The 21,298-nt window shown below is 36.6% G+C and overlaps 1 protein-coding gene and 1 non-coding gene across 5 annotated transcripts in view; one reads left to right on the plus strand and one right to left on the minus strand.

Annotated features, from left to right (window-relative positions):
- The window catches only part of CEP112 (centrosomal protein 112), a 475,433-nt gene that overhangs the window by 140,572 nt on the left and 313,563 nt on the right, over positions 1 to 21,298 (plus strand). The window lies entirely within an intron of this gene.
- Positions 13,561 to 13,667, minus strand: LOC116648159. Its single transcript, XR_004302446.1, has one exon. It is a non-coding gene; the product is annotated as a U6 spliceosomal RNA (small nuclear RNA).

Genomic DNA, 21,298 nt, shown 5'->3' on the forward strand with positions numbered 1-21,298 from the left:
TGCAGATTGAGTCATTCTGCACATGTGTTCAGTTTGGCCTGAAAAATAGTTTGAAAAATTTGAATCAGTTGCCAACATTATAAAATTAGGAGATTTCACATGAATTCGAATTTCTAGTTTCTCTGGAAACATGCAAGATCTGGCAGCACTAAGCCAACTTCTCTCATGGTGACAGGTGGCTGGAGCTGATTGCATAATGTTTGGATTAAGTCATAATGGAAGTCATGACAGTTTTCAAAGAATTGTTGTCACTGAGACCACTTTTTCTTCTGTTCTTGGTGTGATTAAGTTAGTAATCTATAATAAGCAGCTAGTTTTCTTTTTAAATCCTCAGGCTTGTCAACTTAAAATTGTACTTTTAAATAACTTAAAGTTAAAAAGGAAATCATAATAAAAATTTCCAAATATTTAATAAAAGTATTCCTCATCAAATATTAGGAAGTATCTCTAATCTGGTGTCTAGACTGAAATGACCTCAAGAAGCTAGGTAAAGACAACAGAGTCAATATGAAGACAATAGAAGAAATAAAGCTAAGAACAGAAATCCGTGAAATTGGAAACACGATGCAGAGTATCACCAAAACCACTTTGAAAAGAAGTTAGTAAATTAGGCATGTCTCTAACGGACAGTTATTAAAAAAGAAGAGAGAAAACTAGATGAAAAAATTAAACAACACTAACCAAAAACCCCAAAGCGGCAATATAACTCTATTCAGAGAATGTTGTTTTGGGCTCATTCTTCTCATTTTTGTTACCTGGTCCTTGTAGGCATTTTCATTTGGGCTCCACTCCATGGTTTTAGTTGTTTTGCTTTTTTGTTTAGTTGTTTTGTTTAAAGTGACCAATTGAGTGACTTTTAGTACATTCACAATGTTGTGCAACCAGCATCTATATCTAGTTACAAAACATTTGCATCACCCCCAAATAAAGCTCTGTACTCATTAAACAACTTAGTCCCCAATCTCCACCCCTTCCCAGATGCTCACAACCACCAATCTGCTTTCTGTCTCTGGGGGTTTACCTATTCTGAATATTTCATATGAATAGAATCCTACAATGTGTGATCTTTGTGTCTGGCTTCTTTCACTTACATATTTTCCAGGTTCTTCCATGTTGTAGCGTGTATCATTACTTCATTCCTTTTCATGGCTGGATAATATTTCATTGTGTGTATACACCATACTTTTTTTTATGCATTCAACTGTTGATGGACATTTGGATTTCTATCTTTAGGCTGTTGTAAATAGTGCTGCTATGAACATTCATTCCAGAAGTATTTGTTCAGTTCTTTGGGTGTATACTTAGGAGTGGAGTTGCTGGGAATGCTATTTGTTTTTGTACTTGGCTTTTGTTATTGGGTCTTCAAAATGATACTCTGGCAGGTGGCACACATATTTCCTTGTCAACCTAGTTTCAGCTGCTGCTATAGCCCACAAAAAGAGAATTCCCACTGAGAATTATGTAAAGGGCTTCCAAGCATTTGGTAATATATTTGGTAATATATTTGGTAATATATTTGGTAATATATTTATATTCTTTTCTAGTGGACTAGTCTATTCCAGAATCCAAACCACTGATTAAAGTACTGTCTGATAACCATAGAATTATAACAAGGAGACCTTGGTGTTCTTAAGTTGTATTTATATCAAATTAGAGTGAGCAGGTAAGTTGCGTGGGTTGCCCTTCCCTACTTTGGGATATTTTTACCTGTATCTCCTTTGTTAGCCTTGCAAACAAAATTTTCTGCTGCTCATCAGTGCTCAAAGTACTCTGACAGATTTTTACCCTCCATATCCATCCATGTATAATCATCGTCATAAAAAATAGTAAATTAAGAACATCACCACCTTTATGCCAAGAGAGTCACAATAGAATTGTTAGGTTTTTACACCTCTTGGCCACTGGGCAGTATGTGAGTGTTGTTTCCCTTTGCTATAGCAGCTCATTTATATGGTCATTTTAATATTTTATTGTATTTTTGCAAATCAGAAAAATAGTGCCAATGCTAGTGATAAGAAATCAAGTCTTACAAACAAAGCATAATTGAGACAAGCTAGAGATCATCGCCCATGTTGAAAGCAATGTTTCTTTAAGCTCAATTAATTTCACATTGGACTTAAGCCTGTTTGTTAAAAGTGTAAAGGAAGAAAGCAAAATTAAATAGCACATCTAAAATACTGGAAAACATAACGATAATAACTTCTCACAGTTATTTCTTCATGGAGACTCAGAAAATAAGTTTTATCAGTAATAAATTCATATAAGCTAACTCTCAACCTGGTGTTAATTTTAATAATAGATCTCTTTGTGATGGTATCCCCAAGGCATACTCTGCACACGGTGGCTTACATACCTGATACATTTATTCTTATACATGGTAAAAGTCATCCAAGAGGTTGGAAGAGTATGAACCCAATGTGGAGGGACGGAGAGTGCAAGAGGGCATGTGAAGGAACTGGAGAAAAGGAACCCACTCAGATCAGGAATACAGGAGACTGGTGGTCCAGACTGAGAAGGATCCCAAATCCCCCCAAAGCTGGGGGCAGAAGGATGTACTTTCTCCTGTAGGGAATGGCAAATGGTTGGAGAATTGGTAGCAGTGTGGTAGATGATGAAACTGATGCTGGAAGAAGACTTAACTTTCCCGAATATCTCTCTGCAATAAAACTAGGTTTTGAAGAACAGCAAACGAGCTGGTGGAGAAGAGAGAATTTCCCTGCCAGAAGGAATAAAATGTTTCAAGACATGAATGTGGTAACGTGTTGACGTCTAAGCATGAGGTTAGGAGTAAAGCAAACAGACCTGGTTTTCTGGAAGAAAGATTTTTGTCAGACTATAATAAACAATAAATAAGCGAAGGTCAAACATTTCCATCCTTAAGAAAAACATTTTTTTTTATTTCCTTACTGTTTCCTTTATTCCTTCCTCATAGTCCCTCAAGTTTGAGGTCATGAAATTTAACAAGGAATTTAAAAATTGGGGACTTTGTTAAAATTTGGATCTTCTAGTTTTTTATTACTTGATAGAACATTTATTCATTTTAGGTGTGGAATATACAAATGTTAAGGAACTTTGAAGAAACTTTCAGTAATTTGAACCATATATCTCTATTCTTAGTGAACAATGAAAACACCCTGAACGAGGTTTGATGTGGAGTAAAGTAGGTCTGGAAATGGTCTATATTGAAAGACCTAATGGTCTTTTGATGTCTGATTCTTTGATTTTGCTTTTGCTTTTTAAAGGGGTGCTATGTGATTATAATGAGAAACATTTCAAGTTCTTTACTTGGGAAGTTAATTGTTCCTTAGCTTGCTCCATTTTAACTAATCAGTGGTTTTGAATGGTAGCAGTGTTTGAAATTATTACTGAGGAGAGTCACCTTGTTTGGTAGAGAAAGTTCCAATTCATCATGAAAGTTTATCACACCCATAAACTGTTGTCGTTCTTCTACAGTTTGTGACTACCATGTGAACATATATTTATAATATATTTAAAGCTTCAGTTTAATAATTTTCTAAGTAATTAACGGGAATAGAATAGCTTGTTTTTCTTGCAACTGGTACCATGATATTTAAAGTTGAAAATTATGGATAAATTACTAGTAGTCACCATCAAAAATTTATATTCGTTTTTCTTAGGTGATTTAAAAAGTATTCAGTTTTGTATTGATGCAGACATTTGTGTCATCTTGAGAAAAGTTATCCCTACACTTTGGAAAGTGCCCACAAACTCTGAACATAATTTTCTTCTTAAAAATAGCACTCTTAAGTATCACTGGTGGTGGTGGGGGGGGACCCATCTGTTCTCTTTTCTGCACTCTGCTTGAGCATCTGAAACCATTTTAGATGGAGAGTAGTCAAAGTTTCCCATTTACTGTAAGCATTCCTTAGCCCCAGTGAGCATGCTGACATAACCCTCCCTTCTAAGAAGCATGATGGAAGGCTTGAAGAGAGGACAGAACTATGTGGTGACCTTGTTTCAGATTGGAAAAGGAAGTTTCCATTCTGTTAAGTACTTCTTTGTAGATGTGTCTTTCCACAGTTCTGCATTTCTTCTGTGAGAGCACACTGCTTTAAATCAGCGTCAGTGTGATATGAAGGTCAAGAGGCCTCTTGTTGATGGAGACATTTGTGACACTGTTTCACATAGTAGATTTAATTTGTAACATGAGGCTTTTAGGTTTATTGGATTCTTTCTTCAGGAATTAAGTGCAAAACTCATTGTTTTAAGCAGTTTATATATTTAGCTTCTTGAGCTTTACTGCAGTCAAAATTCACTTTAGCAATGAAATGTGGTGAAATAAGTTTAATACTGGTAGAGAGTTGATAAACTAATAAAATATAGCAATACTTTATTTAATGCATTATAGTTAAAATGATTGCGGTATATATCCTCTTAGTTCATCCTCAAAAATCTTATGTGGTTGTTTGTGATCATCTGCATTTTGAAGGGAGAAACTGAGGTTCAAAGAGATTAAGCGATTTAACCAGTGTTGTGCAGTTCATACGTGACTGAGCTGGGACTTAATTCTAGGCCTTCTGACTCCTCTAATTCAGTGCTCTTTTTCTGATAGAATTCAGACTTTTACCTTTTGTGTCACTCAGATCTCCTTTTATGCTTTTTAAATGACTTAATCCTAGTGATGGCAACATATACTAGGTATATGTTATTGCTTATTCTTCACTGAAGTCCCAAATGGGAGAATATGCCCGGCACACAGCTTCTGATAGCTGCCCACCAGAATATTCTTTGTGTAGGACCACTCTTCTTCTCTGCCGGCTACATTGGGTCTAGAGTGGACTCCTGATCTGAAGGCAGCAAACTCATTTTACTTGGAGATATAAAGAGCTTAAGGTGTCACAGCTAGTAAGTGGAGGTGGGAGGATTTGAAATTGTGTTTGACTCTAGAGCCCCTAGTCCTAACCATTGTGCTTTAGTGCACGGCCCCTCCTTCCTGATCTTGGGAATTTGGAACTAGAAAACCTAGAGACTGAATCAGTGCAGAAGCTGGAAACATGGAAAGTCACTAAGATGTGGTGCAAGCTGAAGTTCTGAGTAGTGATGTTGAGGCCAAGAAGAAAATGGAGCACACACACACAGAGGCCAAGAAGCTATAGGAAGTGCAGCCCATGTGTCCAAAAGCTTTGTCTATTCCAGCTCTATCTCAAGAGGGACTCTTCACCAACATCTCCCATCTTTACAGTTCACAGCCGTTTTACTTAGGTAGTGTGAATTGGAAGGTATATTAAAAATTTATTTAAATAGTTATGTTTATTTTTAAAAACAGATTCAATGTGGCCTATATAATGTTATTACAAACTGTATTTATTTTAAAAAGACATTTATTTAGCTAACTGGATAAGAACATTTATTAATTTCAATAAAGTTTAATTGAGATTGTTTTTAATTTGTCGCTTTATTCTGTAGAAGTCTCACAGAGATTTGAGGGTTTTTTTCAGGCTTTATTTCTGTTTGTTTTTTTTTTTTTCACATATAAATATGGTTTTCCTTGCTACATTAAAAGCTTAAATTTTGGGGGCCCCTGAGTGGCCCAGTTGGTTAAGCATCCGAGTCTTGGTTTTGGCTCAGGTCATGATCTCGGGGTCAGGGTCATGAGATCGAGCCTGCATCAGGCTCTATGCTAAGCATGTAGTTCACTTGAAAGTCTCCTCCCTCTCCCTCTGCCCTCCTGCTCATTTTCTCTCTCTCTCTCTCTCTCTGAAATAAATAAGTAAATCTTTTTTTAAAAAAGCTTAAATTCTGGAGTAATTAAAAAAAGAGATTTATTTTAGAACAAATAAAAGTGAACTTAAATGTCCCGTCTGTCAGAACTATCACAAATTCTTACTAACAAAGCCTGAACTAGGAATGGCATGCTTCTATAGATTTCCTTAGGAATTTTAAGGAAGATTATTTATGAAAATAAAATTATGATGCTGTTTTATTAGGAACAGCTAGGGTCTATTCAGTAGGAATAAATTCTTAATGTAAACTTGTAAAAAACCTGAAAAATTTGTAACATTTTTTATTTGGAAGAGATTAGAAGCCAGTAAATAATAATACCTCCTTTCCCTCTCAAATTTAGAATTAATTTGAAAAAATAGAAGAATCAGGTAGATGGGGCTATGGTTTAGGTGTGTGGCCAACATGCGGCTTGGGAATCCTCCCTCGTAGAATTAATGTACTCGTCTGGTCACAGCCTGAGCGGCCAGCAAGAGCCTGTGTATGGCAGGGGACGTTCCCGGAGAGAGGAGGGGGCTGGACAGTGCCTTCATGATTGTTTCTCCCAAAGCCCCCCCTCATTAGCAGGTGTGGGAGAGAGGCGGACCAAAACGGGCAGAAATTCCCTTCTCGTTGAAGGAGCTCAAGTCCTGTGAGATTTTTTTTTTTCTGTTGGCATTTCATTTTAGAATCACAACCCCCATCCTCATTGATTTTATTCTTTATTTTTTGAGTAAATGGAACATTAACATGGTTTAAAAAATGAGACCTGCACTGAAAGATATATTCAGAGAAGTGGAGTCCCACCTCCGCTTCTTCTGTCCTGTCTTCTCCGGTCCTAGCCCCCGTAGGTGGGTGATCTCATTCGTTAGTCTCTGACAGATCCTTTCTGTATTTGTTTTTGCACAGATGAGCAGATATGTGTATATTTCAGTGTTTTTTTTTTCTTATACTTTGCTTTTTCCATTTGTTATAAACTGGAGGTCATTCATACATCAGCATAGTATGCTAATGTGTAGATGAATCATAATTTATGCAAAAGCTGTCCTACCTATGGGCATACAGGTTGGTTTAATATTTGCAATTACAGTTGATGCTGTAACCAATAACCTAGTAGACATGTATTTTTGTATTGTCTGGTCAAAAGATAAACATATATGTAGTTTTGTTTTATATTGTCAAATTTATATATTTATATAAATATATATATTAAATATATATATATATTGAATTTCTACTGGCTACATATTAGAATGATTTTTGACCCACAGCCTCCCAAACAGAATATATTATTTTTTTAAATTTTTTGTCTGATAGATGATATGTGATAAATAGTATCTCAATGTAGTTTAAACTTGCAGTTCTCTTATAATAAGTGAGAATAAACATATTTTAATATATTTCAGGGCTATTTTAATAGCTTTATTGAGTTATAGTTGAAATACAGTACATTTCACATAAAGTATACAGTTTCACATTCTGACATACCTATACACTTGTGAAACGACCAACACAAAACATATGTCTATGTGAGCATATGGTTATTCCCAAAAGATTCCTTCTGCTCTTATGAAATCTTTCCTGCCCACCTTTCTCTGACTTCTCCTTATGCAGGCAGGCACTAATCTCCTTTCTGTCACTATACTTTCTAGAATTTTAAATAAATGGAAGCATATACAATTATGTACTTTTTGGTCTCCCTTCTTTCCCTTGGCATAATGATTTTGAGATTCATCCATGTTTTACTGAATATCAGTAGTTCAGTCCTTTTTAATTTTGAGTATTATTCCATTCTGTGGATGTACCATAATTTGTTGACCCATATATCTGTTGATGGACACTTGGGCTGTTTTCAATTTGGGGCTATTATAGATAAAGCTTCTATAAACATTAGTCTTTGTGTGGACATTTTCTTTTTGTTCTCTTGAATAAAAACCTGAAAGTCAAATGTCTGGATCATATGGGAGGTGTATGTTTAACTCTTTAAAAAGCTGCCAAACTACTGTCCAGACAGTACTTTGTACTTTGTACTTTTGTACTATTTTACATTCCCTCCAGCAGTGTGTGAGAGTTCTGTTTCCTCCCCATCCTTGCCAATACTTGATATGGTCAGTGTTGTTATTTTCACAATTCCAACAGGCTTGTCCAAGTACTTCACTGTGGTTTTAATTTGTATTTCCCTAGTGACTAATGTTGAAAAACTCTTCATGTCCTTTTTTTGCCATAAGTATATCTACTTTGGCAACTATCTGTTCAAATCTTTAGCCTCTTTTTTTAACTGGGTTGGTTGTTTTCTTATTATTGAGTCTTGTAAATTCTTTGTATATGTTGGATACAAGTCCTTTAACAGATACATGATTTGCCAATGTTTTTCTCCCAGTGTGTGGCTTTCCTTGCCGTTCTTTTAATGGTTTATTTCAAGGAAGTGTTTTTTTTTTTTAATTTTTATTGTTATGTTAATCACCATACATTACATCATTAGTTTTTGATGTAGTGTTCCATGATTCATTGTTTGTGCATAACACCCCGTGCTCCTGAAGTGGTGTTTTTAATTTTGATGAAGTCCAGTGTATTTATTTGTTCTTTCACAGGTGGTGCCTTTGGGGTCACATCTAAGAAATCTTTTCCTAATCCCAGATCACAAAGGTTTTCTTCTGGAAGTTTATAGTTCCAGGTTTTACATTGAGGATTGTGATCCATTTTTTTTTAAGTTAATTTTGTATGTGCTGGAAAGTATGGGTTAAACTTCTGTTTTCTCTTTCTTTCATAATACGTCTTCTTGTCCTTTTAATATGTGTAGAATCTATAGTGCAGAACCTTTCTCATTTGTAACGTTGTTAATTTGTATTGTCTCTCTTTCCCAATCAGTCTGGCTAGAGGATTATCAATTTTATTGATCATTTTGGGATTAGGTAATCTAGTCATTATTAAATGTATTATTAGATTATCTAATACTGATTTGTTCTTGCCTTCATGGCATAGCTCCAACTTAATTGTCAGCAATTTAAAGATGTCGCTTCATTGTCTTCTTGCTTGTGTTGCTTCTACCAGGAATCTGCTGCTATCCTTACTTTTACTCCTCTGGACTTGTCCTTTTACTGGTTGTTTTCAAAATTCTTTTTTTCTTTGTCACTGGTTTTGGGACAAATTGATTATGTTGTGCTTTCATGTAGTTTTATTTGTCTTATGCCTGGAGTTCTTTTGAGTTCTTGGATCTGTAGATTTATAATTTTAATTAAATTTGGAAAGCTTTTGGCCATAATTTCTTCAAATGTTTTTCTGTCCCCATCTTTCTTTTCCTTTAAGGACTCTAAGTACACAAATATTAGGTTGCTGACAGTTGTCACCAATGCTTTGTTTTTTTATTATTCTGTTTTTCTGTGCTTTGTTTTGGTTAGTTTCCATTGCTAAGTCTTCAAGTTCACGAAGACTTTTCTTTAGTAATGCCTGTAATCCCATCCATTATGTTCTTCATCTCACACAATGTAGTTTTTCTACAAAGCTATAAAGTTCCGTCTCTAGGTTTCAGTATGACAGGGTACTTCTCAGCCTTATCACAGGCTCTTTTCTCTCTGTTCCCTGCCTTGTGATCTTGGCCCCTGTTCTCTTCCCTGATTTAGCCACAGTCTTCTCTCTTGCAGCTTCTCCATTTGTTATCCTTTGTGCTGAAATACTCTTACCCTGCATTTTCTTTTATCCAGTCCTCCTCATCCTTCAGTTAACTTCTTTTTTTCATTAAAAAAATATTATTTTCTATTGAAGTGTAATCGACATACAAATTCAGTTAACTTTAACATCACTTTCTTTCATCCTAATTCCTATTTAAAGTTTTTAACACTGTAATATAAACCCTTAATGTATTTCTTTTTTTGTCATTGAATTGAATCCTCATTGTTCTCATTTGTATTAATTCAATGTTCTTTTTTCTTTGCTAGACTGAAAGCTCCCTTAGTGTGGGAACTGGGTGTGATTAGTTCACTGATGTTTTCTGAACACTAGCAAGGGTGCCTGGCACATAATGGGTGCTTAACACAGTAATGGTAAATGAATTAATGAATAGCACATGGTAGCAGATGAATAGTGACTGAACTTATCGCTAAGCACATATAAGATAACTACTGGAGCCTTTGGAAAAATGTAGTATGAGGTAGGGAGAAATGGTCAGTGAAACATGGGTGATAATATGTTTCTAAATAAAGATTGGTTTCTTAAAATTAACATTAATCCAGCTAACACACTTTTACGCACTTAGAGTGTGTGCTTTTTATAATCAGCAGAAGTGGTTGCATATTTTATCTGAAACAAAACTTTATCTTTAGAAATCTCTTACCTCTACCGTGTTCATCTTTCCCTTGAAATAAATAAGAATCTTCTGATGGAGATTTGCTCTTTTCATGGAAAGTATGATGGTAAGGAGGAAAATAAAAGATATTTTACAAATATCAAATAAAAATATGTATTTTAATATACATTTACATTTTAATATATAGTTAAACATATATATGTATATGTTACACCTCTTTAACATTCTTCGTGATGATCTTACCAAATGACATGCCCTTTATGAAGCTTTTCTATTTTACCCTAGGCACAATGAATTCCTCTGGTCCTTTTTGGCTCATATTATTATGTTCATATTATTGTGTGGCTTTTATCATACTGAAAATAGTGTAGAGTTTGTCTTCTTTTCTATATTGGATGCAGGGATGTTGATTGTTTTTTTTAGCACCAAGCACAGATACAATAGGTGTTAAGTAAATACTTGATAAATATTTTAGCTTTCAAATGTTCTGAAAGTGGTTGATAGGCAAATATTTGTGTTGTGTGAGGATAAATAATAGTAAGGACCTACTTGTAAGTTTAATCAATTAGCATCAAATGGTGATTTAGTTATATATATGTATATATATATACACATATATATACACACACATACATACATACATACAGGTTTAAAGAAATAGCATGATGTAGTTGTAGTAGAATGACTTTGGACTTTGAAGTCAGATGGGCTGCTTTAATTTCTCCTTCTGCCATTGATTCTGTAAATAGTTGGGCAAATCACTAAACTCTTCTAAACTTCCTTGATTTCATTGGTGAAAAAAAAATAAATGATAATTTTCTTATCAGTATAAAAATGAAATAGTACAGGAACTGCTCTAAACCAATGAGCATAATAAACACTCAATAAATGTTTACTCTATTTCATCATTTGTGAAGGCATTAAAAATTATGGTTACACCATGAATGTTATAATTTGTAGCAGCTTCATCCACTGGAAGTACTGAAAGGTGTCTATTAGGACTTTAAAATTATTTCACTTTATTTATTTATTTATTTATTTATTTATTTATTTATTTATAAAGATTTTATTTATCTATTTGACAGAGAGAGAGATAGCGAGAGCAGGAACACAAGCAGGGGGAGTGGGAGAGGGAGAAGCAGGCTTCCTGCCGAGCAGGGAGCCCGATGTGGGACTTGATCCCAGGACCCTGGGATCATGACCTGAGCTGAAGGCAGACGCTTAACGACTGCGCCACCCAGGTGCCTTATTTCACATAATTTAAAAATCATTTCTGATAAGCAGAAAAACTTCTCTCAATGATAAATATTGCATTTATGTTTGGTAAATAAAGAGAAAATTTGCCTACTTAAAATTTGATCTACTTGTGCATAGTGATGAATGTAAGTGAGAATATTTTCCAGCTACTTTGAAATATTGAACTGCCCAGGGACAAGGCATGGATGATGTTTTGAAGGAAATAAATATTTCAGCTTCACGTTTCAGCCTTTCTTCTGTATTCCTTTGATCTGGCTTTGGTTTACTTATTATTCTGCTTGAATGACTTCACATTGCCTTTTTCCTCTCCCTAGTAACAGGAAGTGGTCCTGCACCTATTTCAATGTATTTAGGCTTTGTCATTTTATAGGATGAACGTGTCTCTCCTTATTATTTACTGATACACTCCTGCCTATAAAGTAAGCTGTATTGGTGGGTATGTATGTAGCTTTGCATGTTTGATAAATAATTCATATATGGAGCTTTTAATCAGTGATTTCTTAAATATAGGAAACATAAAAGGAAACATTAGATTTGGGATTTTTTTGAAGTTTAAAGATTTTAAAGGAATTTTTCTTCACTATCCACTGTAGCTGTTTTATCTTTAAGGATCATTTTCTCAAGGTTTTCTTATTTTACCGTGAATATTTCAATCGCTCTTCTATTTGCTGGGGTAGAGTTCTTTTCATTTATTTATAGGCCTATATTATAGGCAGAAGTTAGTTTAGCACAAAATTAATACGTAAAACTTTAAACTGCGAAAACATGTCATCACATTGCTTTATTTTATACTTTACACACAAATCTTCTGATCTTCTGAGACTGGTTTCTTATACAGATTCTCTCTTTTTCCATTTGTCATGTTCCCTTGGCGCTTAGAATATATAATATATAATATATAATATATAATATATAATATATATAATATAACACTACTACTTGATTTTTTTTCTTGTGTTTTCCCCCTTAATCAAACTATAATTTCTCCATGATTGGATCCATTTTTATACTTCTGGGCTTTCTACAGGTATCTGACCAAATAGGTCTCAAAATTTGCTGCCAGGACCCTAGCCTCAGCTCCTAGAACATGACTAACTTGCTGAAAATATAGGGTAGGAGGTTGATGCCAGGATCAGTTCTTTTACATCATGATTCAAATCCAGTTGACGTCAAGAAATTTGTGGATCTCCTAGCTGAAATCCATATAATTTTAAGAGATTTTTGTGTAGCTGAAGAAGATTCCTCATTCTTATTCATAGGTAACGTGTTTCAAAACCAATCATGGTTCTTCAAGACTGGAGTCTGGCTCTGGGGGCAGAGCCTGCTAGGGAAGCCTCAATCATTGACAATACAAGGTCCTTGTCAGAAGAGAGTTCCATAGCACTTCTTTATACGGCTACCGTACCCTTTTTGAGTGTTTCCCCTAGTATCAAGAGAAAAAGCTCTAGCTGGTTTAGCACGGGGGCATCATTTGTGTGTTTGCCCATGGTTCTATCAATGCTGTCCTCTTTGAGCCAGGATTATGCTGGGAACTGCTGGTATTCTTTGTTCTATGTTTACTGTTGCTGTATGTAAGCCCACTTGTCCCCAAGGGGCTTCTAAGAAGGTTGTTCTGATTTACCATAATAGGATGGGGATTCCTACAGTAGAGATCTGTTTCCTACAGATCCATCTCTTCCTGAATGGAGTGGAATGAAATCTCTCTGAACCCTCTTCTGTTTTTCAAGGCACTGTGTTTAAACCTCTGTTACAATATTTGGTACTTATATATTTTTTTCCTTTACCTGATGGTGTCTTCTTAGACAGGTTTCTCATATAGCTTTGTTTCTTAATATAAGTTAGTGGTTAACACATAGTAGGTCTTAGTCAATTTTTTTTTAAAGATTTTTTTTATTTATTTGACAGAGAGAGACACAGTGAGAGAGGGAACACAAGCAGGGGGAGTGGGAGAGGGAGAAGCAGGCTTCTCGCGTAGCAGGGAGCCTGATGCGGGCCTCGATCCCAGGACCCTGGGACCATGACCTGAGCCGAAGGCAGACGCTTAACGACTGAGCCACCCAGGTGCCCCAGTCTTAACCAATTTTTGATGAATGAGTTAATAAAAGGTTGGATGACTCTGTTGTAAACTCAAAATACTATGTTCTTCTAAAAAGGAAGAAGAAGAATGGAAAACCGTCTTCTCAGGTTTGCTATGGACATTTTAAACATAATTTTGTATTTGGTTTTTAGCCTTCAGTGATTATATGATTATCTTATATGTGGCCTACTCTGTGACTCAGGAAAGCACTTTGTCCTTGTGTATTTTGCGTGTCATCCTTGTGCAGGGGCCATGCTAATCTTCTCTGTATCGTTCCAATTCTAGTGTATGTGCTGCCAAAGTGAGCACTGTCCTTGTGTATTTTGGCTAATATTTTTTTAAAAGATTTTATTTTATTTTTATGTAATCTGTACACCCAACATGGGGCTCGAACTCACAACCCTGAGATCAAGAGTGACATGCTCTACTGACTGAGCCAAGCAGGCACCCCTGTCCTTGTGTAGCACCATGCATACCCACACTGGGTTTCAAAATTGTGATACATGTCTTTGATATGAGGAGTGCAGAAATGCATGGCAGCATCATTTCCTCATAGGGCCTTAGAACTTTTCCATAAAAAGCTGTGAATTGGCATTCTTCTTTAGACTTTCATAATCCCAGGGGTGTCCTGGAGTTTTCAACAGCACCTCGTTCCTCATTATCCATTGCACACTTCTTTTCTATGCCAGCTTCTAGTCTTACGAACTTACTTTCAAAAAACAAAACTTTCCATGGTCACTTTTTCCTTTTGTAAGTCTTAGCAGTCATTCATTGATCTCCAGAAATTTTATTTCCTAATCATACTGATTCCCTGCACTTACCCACACTCAGAGTTTGCATGTTTGGGCAGATGCATCTTGGTCAAGGGGAATATCGAGAACTAACTGGATAGTCTTTGGAGAGTTTTACCCTGGGTCCTATCTCATCCAAATTTGCCACTATTATATGTAAATAGGCCCTTTGGGAAGAAATAACTTGGCTTTTTAGGTGTTTTTTTTTTTTTTTAAACCTGGTGACATTACCTAGAAGGAGTCAAGTAACAGAGCAAACACAGAAACTTGAAATGCTCGAAGACTGTAACAAAATTTAACCTATGGATTTTTTTTCTTTGCCTGATTTAACTTTTTCCTGACTTTTTTTTTTGTCCATACAGCATTGTTAAGGCAGTTATAAATATTACATATATTAAGTATCTCAGAGAGCCCTTGATGTGTTCTAAGTTTTGAATATTATATACTAGCTTTGTTGGTTGTTGTTGTTTCCTGTTGCTGCTATACAGCAAACATAGTGTCTTAAAACAATTCAAATTTATTATTTTACAGTTTGGGAGATTAGAAGTCCAAAATGAAACTTAGTTCCTAAGATCAAGGTTTGTCAGGACTGGTTTTTGCCAGGAGGTTTTAGGGAAGAATCTGTTCCTTGCTTTTTCTATCTTCTGGAGGCTGTCTTCATTCCTTGGTTTGGGACCCTGAATCGCGTTGTCTTTTCTCCATTGCTTCCTCTCTCATACTGCCTTGTCTCTCCTTTGACCTTCTTGCTTCCCTTTTATAAGAACCTTGTGATTACATTTAAGCCCTATTGTATGATAGTTCTGTTTTTAATTTTTTAAAGAACCTCCATACTGTTTTCCATAGTGGCTACACCAATTCACATTCCCACCAAAATGCACAAGGGTTCTCTTCTCTACATCCTCGCCAACACTTGTTATCTCTTGTCTTTTTGATGATGGCCATTCTAACAGGTGTGAGGTGATAGCTCATTGTGGTTTTCATTTTCATTTCCCTGATGATGAGTGATGTTGAGCACTGTTTCATGTACCTGTTGGCCATCAGTTTGATGTAGTCTCACTTGTTTCTTTTTGTTTTTGTTGCTTATGCTGTTGGTGTCATATTCATGAAGTCATTGCTAAAACCAATGTCAAGGAGCTTTTATCCTGTTTTCTTCTAGGAGTTTTATAGATTCAGGCCTAACATTTAAGTCTTTAATCCATTTTGAGTTAATTTTTGTGAGTGGGGAGAGATAGAGGCCCAGTTTTATTCTTTTGCGTGTGACTATCCATTTTTCCCAGCACCATATATTGAAGAGACTGTCATTTCCCCATTGAAGAGTCTTGGCTTTCTTGTCAAATATTAGTTGACTGTATATGCATGGATTTGTTTCTGGGCTTTCAGTTTGTTCTATTGGTGTGTTTTTGTTTTTTTAAATTGCAGTACCATACTGTTTTGATTCCTGTAGTGGGGTTTCTGAGGAGCATCCTGCAATACTGGGGAAACTGAATGTCTACCTTGGACTCTCCTTTTTCCACTGGAAAAACCAGGTGCTCGTGGTGTAGTGTAATGCTGGCCTGGGTTGGGTGGCTGGCGATGCAGAGTAGAGCCTCTCTTCTTACCTTTCTGATGTGACCCATCTCAGTCTCTGTGGTCCATGGGGGTGCTTCATTTATATCCTTGGGTCTGGGATTTTCACAATGGTGTCAAGTCTATGGATAGTTGCTGGTTGGTCTTCTGGTGAGAGGCACTGAAGTTGGAAATGATTTATGTCACCATCTTGATGATGTCACTCCACATGGGCTCTTTGATATAGTGTGTTTGAAGTAAAGACTTCTGTGTTTCAGAGATGAGCAGAAGTTTGATCTAGGGCTATTATCAGAGCCTGAAAACAGAAAGTAGACTATACCTTATCAACATATGTGTAGCGGGCTGATTGGTGGCCCCCAAAAAGATATGTCCATATCCTAATCTTCAGAACTTGTGAATGTTCTTATTTAAAAAGAGGATCTCACGGGGCGCCTGGGTGGCTCAGTCATTAAGCGTCTGCCTTTGGCTCAGGTCATGATCTCAGGGTCCTGGGATTGAGCCCCACATCGGGCTCCCTGCTTGGCGGAAAGCCTGCTTCTCCCTCTCCCACTCCCCCTGCTTGTGTTCCCTCTCTCGCTGTGCCTCTCTCTGTCAAATAAATAAATAAAATCTTTAAAAAAAAATTATAAAAAAAAAAAGAGGATCTCTGCAGATGTAACTGAGTTAAAGATCTTGAGATGAGGAGATGGTCTAGGTGGGTCCTAAAGCCAGTCATGAGCATCTTTATAAGAGAGACACTGTGGAGAAGGGACATAGAGGAGAAGGTGATGTGAAGATGCATCAGAGAGAGATATATTCAGAAGCCAAGGATGCCAGCAGTCTCCAGAAGTTGTAAGTGTCAGGAAATGGATTCTCCCCTAGAGCTTCCAGAGGAAGTGCAGTGCTGCTGACTCCTTGATTATAGACGTTTGGCTTCCATAACTAAGAGAGAATAAATTCCTATTGTTTTAGACTACTCAGTGTGTGGTAATTTGTTACAGCAGCCACAGGAAACTGATACACCAAGCTACTTTCATATATAGCTCTATGGACTTCATTACTGAATTACCTCTATCTGCCCACATCATGTCCATAATGCTGATAATCTCAACAATCACCTTTTCATTCTATGCAACAAGAACTTTTTATCTCTTGTTCATATATGAACTATTCCTCCACTTGATATTTTTGGATGTCATTCAGTTTGCCTTTCAGAGTTTGCCTTTTTAAGACTTAACTACTTCTCTTCCTTTCATATCTAGATTCACTCTCTTCTGCCACCTATCAAAGGTCATTTGATAAACTAAAGGAACAAATCATGGCATCAGTCCAACTAGATAATTACAAAACATTCCTTCCTTGACACTGAAAAATCTATATATGTTAAGTACAATTACCATGCAAAGTATACTCTCTTAATTAATTATAGTTATCAGTTTTGCCCCTATTAGTTTTTACTTCCTCTTTAAAATTTTCCATTAGAGGGACGCCTGGGTGGCTTCGTCGGTTGAGCGTCTGCCTTCGGCTCAGGTCATGATCCCAGGGTCCTGGATTGAGTCCTGCATCAGGCTCCCTGCTCCGCAGGAGGCCTGCTTCTCCCTCTGCCTGCCGCTCCCCTGCTTGCACTCTCAATCTGTCTCCCTCTTTCTCTGACAAATAAATAAATAAAATCTTTAAAAAAATAAAATGAAATAAAATTTTCCATTAGAAATATATATCTAGGGGTGCCTGGGTGGCTCAGTTGGTTGAGCATCTGACCTCGGCTCAGGTGATGATCCCAGGATCCTGGGATTGAGCCCCATATTGGGCTTGCACTTTGCGGGGAGTCCACTTGTCTCTTTCCCTCTGCCCCTCCCCCCACTCGTGCACTCTCTCTATCTCAAATAAATAAATAAAATCTTTAAAGAAGAGAGAAATATATACCTAGTTGGGAAAATACATGCAAAAACTCATAAACTGTAAAGAGCTATGCAAGCATATCATCATCATCATTATCATCATCATTGTCATCATCAGTTTAGGATTATCTGAGTCTTCTCTCTCTAGTTCAAAAACACCTATAAGGCACATGCTGTAGGAACAAGCAGATTCCTGGTGATGGAGCCATTCTAGTCATGTATAAGCATTGTAAGGCATTGAATTCTCTAAGAAGTTGGGTGGTAATTGCTTTATTTTGGGTTATTCCCCATTACCAGTATCCTAAACCTTGTTTGAAAATCATACACCCAGAAACTAAAGGATACCTAAGGCTTCTTTCACTCCATGGAATTTGATAAAGAACCATACTTTCTGGCCTAGTGGTTCTCAATCAGGCATGATTTTGCCCCTCCGGGGCATATTCAGCATGTTTATGGACATTTTGGGGTTGTCAGAATTGGGGGTGGGACATTGTCACTGGGATCTAGTGAGCAGAGGCCAGGGATGCTGCTAAACATAGCACAATGAACCTAACAGGTCCCCACAATAAGGAATTATCTGACCAGAAATGTCAGTAGTGCTGAGGTTGAGGAATTTGTTATGTTCCATGGTTTTGCTCTGGTTCTATCTAGATGATATAATATAAATTTATGAAACAAATATTGAATTATTCTATACATGTAGTATGCTCCAGGTATATAATATAAATATGAGGAAGACACGGTTGTGTCCCCACATCCTCCATTCCCCTAGCTTCAAAGAGATTTCATTATCCTAGAAAAGATAAATGTATAAATTAACAACTGTAATGGTACATATAAAATGCTGTGACTGTAACCAAACAGGGCAGATGACAGCTGGATTTCTAGACTGGCCACAGGGCACATTCACCTCCCAGGTGACACTAGAAGGGACAAGGTGAAAGTGGAAGGGACAAGGTGAAAGTGGAGCAGGAGTTGGATGGGGGCCTGGAGACCTTGCACCTGAAGCTGCCTGCCGCAGCTCAACGAACCCCGCTATGCCACATTGCCCAACATTGTGAAAGCCAAGAAGATTGAGGACATCAAACCGGGAGACCTGAGTGTGGACCTGACCTCCAAGCTCTCTGTGGTTAGTGTGGAGGACTAGCCCCTGCATACAGCTGGCATCAAGGTGGAGACCACGGAGGACTTGGTGGCCAAGCTGAGGGAAATTGGGTAGATTTGAGCCTCTTCCTTGAAACCCAGCAATAAAACTATGACCCTCCCTGGAAAAAAAAAAAAAAAAAAAGCTACAGTAGCAGTATATAAAAAGTGCTAACAGGGCAAAAGAAGTAGCTAGCAATTCTATCCAAAGAGTTGGCATTTGAACCCCCTAAAGAATGAATAGTAATCTGCCAGTCAAAACAACAAAAAAGGGGGAAGGGTTCCAGTTTATATTATGGCCAAGTAAGCTCCTATCAGACTAATCCTCCCACAAATAGAAGCTCTGTACAAAATATAAAATAACAACTACCTGATGGCCCTGGAGAATGAATCAACACAAAGAGAAAGTTAGAAGAAGGAAAGGTGAGTTTCCCATTTTTATAGTATTTATTCTTCCACATTTGGTGCCATATGGGACAATTAGAATTTGTGAGCACTGTGATCTTAGTGCTTGAAGAACCAGATGAAAGAATGGGGCAACCACTGGCAAACTAATATGGAGAGATACCCAAGAAATAAGTGAAGAAGCGGGACGGGAAGCCCAAATTCTTTGTATAATTTTGGTCCATATTTCTGACTGATCCCTGAAACATGCGTGGTTAGAGAGAACTCTAAGCAGCCCAGGTAATACTAAAAGAGCTGAGTTTATATATGAACTTTTGTCACCTACAGAGGAGACAGAATTTATAGGCTTTTTTTTTTTTGTAGATAAGCTACATTTATTGGTTTAGAAATATGTGTACAATATATTAAAAAATATAGTTGCAAAACCATAATGACATCAAGAATTTATAGTTTGAGTTCAGCCAAGTTAACTGCCTTCTAAAAACAAACAATTGAAATTAATTGTATTAATACTATTAATACCATTAATACTATTCAGAGGAAAATAACAGAATCCACTCTCTCTACAAGGTCTCATTCATAAAGATACAAGCCAAAATTACTCGACATAAGAAGAAATAGGTAACATAACCTATTTATTCTCAAGAAAATAATCAGTGGAAACCACCTCAGGATGAATTAGATGCTAGGTTTAGCAGATAAAAAATTTAAAGTAGCTATTATAGTTGCGCTCAAGGACATTAAGAAAAATTGGTAGTAACGAGTGAGAAATTGGGAAATCTCAACAGAAGAACAGTGAAAAATACAACGTTTGAAATTTAAAATGTGGGCTGAATATAACAACAGAGTGGAGAAAAAGAAGATTCAATGAACATGAAGATAAATCAATAGAAATCAGCCAATCTGAGGACAAAGAGAAAAATGTACTAAAAAAATGAGCTGCAGGACCTTGTAGGATAATCACAATGTATAAATTATATTTGAGTCACAGAAGTAGAGGGAATAGAATAATAGAAGCAAAATATTTTATTTTATTTTTATTTTTATTTTTTAAAGATTTTATTTATTTATTTGACAGAGAGAGACACAGTGAGAGAGGGAACACAAGCAGGGGGAGTGGGAGAGGGAGAAGCAGGCTTCCCACGGAGCAGGGAGCCCAATGCGGGGCTCGATCCCAGGACCCTGGGATCATGACCTGAGCCGAAGGCAGACGCTTAACGACTGAGCCACCCAGGTGCCCCAGAAGCAAAATATTTTAATAAATAATAGCCAAAATCTTCCAGTCTTATGAAAGACATAATTATATGGATTCAAGAAGCTAAACAAAGCCCACACAGGGTAAATGCAAAAAGAACAAAACAAAACAAACAACACTTGTGCCTATCTGTCTTTTGATTACAGCCATAGGAGAGGTTGTATAATGATATCTCATTGTGGTTTTGAATTGCAGTTTTTGGTGATCACTAATGCTATTGAGTGACCTTTCATGGGTTTATGGCCAACTGTATATCTTCTTTGGAGAAACATCTATTCAGATTCTTCACCTATCTTTAAATTGTGTTCTTTATTTTTTTTTCACTCTTGATTTGTAAGTGTTATTTATGTATTCTTGATATAAGTCTCTTTTCAGATATATGACTGGCAAGTATTTTCTCCTCTTCTGTGGATTTTCTTTTCACTTTTGATGATATCCCTAGGAGCACAAGAGGTTTTTAAATTTGCTGAAGCTGTTGATCTATATTTTATTTTCTTGTTTATGCTTCTGGTGTTACATCTAAGAAGGCTTTGCTTAGCTCAAGGTCACCCAAATTTACTCCTGTTTTCTTCTAAGAGCTTTATATTTTTAGCTCTTACATTTAGGTCTGTGGTTTATCTTGAGTTACTCTTTGTGTATTCTGTAAAGAAGGAATCCAACTTTATTCTTTTGGATAAATGGATATCCGGTTGTCCCAGCACCATTTGTTGTACAGACTGTTCTTTCTCCATTGAATTGTCTTGGCACCCTTGCCAAAAATTCTCTGATCATCGATGTAAGGGTTTATTTCTGGTTATTCCATTGATTTATATGTCTTTTCTTATGCCAGTAGCATGCTGTTTTGATTAACCTAGCTTTGTCATAAGTTTTGAAATCAGGAAATGTGAGTTCTCCACCTTTGTT

The sequence above is a fragment of the Phoca vitulina genome, unplaced genomic scaffold (genome assembly GCF_004348235.1).
Source record: "Phoca vitulina isolate PV1807 unplaced genomic scaffold, GSC_HSeal_1.0 scaffold41, whole genome shotgun sequence".
Taxonomy (NCBI): Eukaryota; Metazoa; Chordata; class Mammalia; order Carnivora; family Phocidae; genus Phoca; species Phoca vitulina.